The sequence below is a fragment of the Hibiscus syriacus genome, unplaced genomic scaffold, assembly GCF_006381635.1.
Source record: "Hibiscus syriacus cultivar Baekdansim isolate YM2019G1 unplaced genomic scaffold, ASM638163v2 tig00110384_pilon, whole genome shotgun sequence".
NCBI classification, from domain to species: domain Eukaryota; kingdom Viridiplantae; phylum Streptophyta; class Magnoliopsida; order Malvales; family Malvaceae; genus Hibiscus; species Hibiscus syriacus.
In genome coordinates, this window is record NW_024062715.1 from 2,831,223 (window position 1) to 2,833,369 (window position 2,147).

Below are 2,147 nucleotides of genomic sequence, written 5' to 3' on the forward strand. Positions count from 1 at the left end.
GACGATACTTGATTTTTCAACGAAAAGAATGAGTTTAAAACATTTAAATAGTCAAATAACTATTTTATAATTTTTAATATTTAAAAATTTCAAAAAAAGTATTGTCCTATGATCATTAAACCTTTTTATAATTTTTAATAATAAAGGGATTCAAAAAAAAAATAAAGGGATTCAACAAAAATTGCACCATATAGTCGGGACCCAATTCTACATCTGTGTATGGTAAGATATATCCACAACTAGAAACGTTGTTTGTCTCACAATAAGATCACAACATTGTTCAATTATTACCAAGTTAGGCGCCGCAAAAAACAACAAAGGCGAAGGCAGGCAGTAATGGCTCTGCCATTTTATGCAACTAATATAATAATAATAATCCAGCAAGAGCAAAGCCCTTTTTGATTGACCCTGTCCCCTGGATGTTGTCCAATGCCATTTTTGCCTTTTTGGATAAGCACTATCCATGCTGATTAATTGACTTGTGCAATAAAAATTAAATAACAGAAAATATGTATCAATCAACCCTCCCATGTTTTTTTCCCGGTAAATAAGAATACAATAGACATGGATACGGTTAAAAATACTTTACAAAGTCACTGTTTCAGCTAAAAAAGGAAGCCATCCATATTCACATAGTTCAGTCAACATCCCAAGCAAGCGTCATTCCGAATTTCATGCATTAATACTTGAAGAAACCTGGTAAACTCGTTTACCTCTCTATGTGGCAACACCTAACATCACTCGCAAGAATTCAAATGTTGATTCCCAATGGCCTTCTCCCAACTGCTTAACCCAATCCACCTTTTCTCTTCACAAAAATCTACCATGCTGTAATGCAAGATACGTTTTGAACGGAAAATGAGTGTATCAGCAATCTAGTAAATGTATAATATATGGATGGGGATAAAAGACCCTTCATAAGTATTCGAAAACTTCATGTACAATGCAAGGCATAACTGATAACAAACCAATACCGAAGAGCAGATATAAATCAAGCTATGGTGCAAAATGTTGTCAACAATTTGATATCATGATGAACAAGCTACGAGTTGTTGACCTTAAGCATTGTCGTACTATTCAACCCTATGTTGCTCGGATGTGGGTCTGCATCCAACAGAAGTATGGTAAGATTTTTCTAAATTTTTCCATGTATTTGAAGGATTCTTAGAGGTTATATCCCCTTGTCCAAGTGTCAGACACGAGCACTTCTTAAAAAAAAGAATAGTCCGTGCAACATAAACCATTAGCTCAATTTATCCTATAGATCCAGTGGTCAAACAAAAACTCAAACGCAACCCAGTCTACTTCATAATTTTGCTTAAGTTTGAAAAACCAAAAAAATCATCATCATCATCATCTAATGCTAAATTTTATATGAAGAGTTGTGCAAACATTTCTAACAGATCATATGCATTGATAACTTGATGATTATGAGATCTAATTTACAATAATGAATTTAGTACTCTAGGATAAACAAGATACAGATTTTTCATTCTATATTCATTCAAATAACACAATTCCTATATTATATTGGCATTATTATTATGGAATTGAAATCAGATGAATATGTATCAAAATATGTATGTATAAATAGATACAGAGGATCCCAGGGTATGTTTTCTGTTCTTTTGGATGAATAATTTTCAATTATTCCAACAAGGGATCAAAATAACAGAATCTAGAACAGAAAATGATTTTCCTCCCTAGTTCTTCATGAAACCAAACACAAGAAAAGAAAAGCAATTACCAGGAATATCTTTTCGAGGCGAAGGAGGGGACAAGACATAACAAATAATAGAACGACCCATCATGGAAATCGCGGAAATAATCCCAGCAACGTAAAACACCATGAACACGCCAATAACCCAAGGTAACAACATGAACCCTATAAAGAAAGTAACCGATCCACACAGCATCATCGAAATCGATATCCCTCCCGCCGGAGATATCGTCGATACATCGCAGATGAGACCCTCCTTTCTGGCACCGACGGTGAAAGGCACGGCGGCGACTGTATAAGGTTCAGAACCAAAGCCGACAGTTCGTAGAAAACCCTCGATTGCTGATCCTGACGTCCACGGTTTTCCAGTTCTCTTCTCATCCTTATTGTTTCAGGAAAAAAAATTCCAATCGAAAATTCTAATATG

General features: G+C 34.9%; 1 long non-coding RNA gene across 1 annotated transcript; it reads right to left on the reverse strand.

The window, feature by feature from the left end:
- Positions 1–516: 516 nt before the first annotated feature.
- Positions 517–1,938, reverse strand: LOC120122037. Its single transcript, XR_005516040.1, has 2 exons — positions 1,748–1,938; positions 517–828 (listed from the first exon to the last, which is right to left on the reverse strand). It is a non-coding gene; the product is annotated as an uncharacterized LOC120122037 (long non-coding RNA).
- Positions 1,939–2,147: the final 209 nt, after the last annotated feature.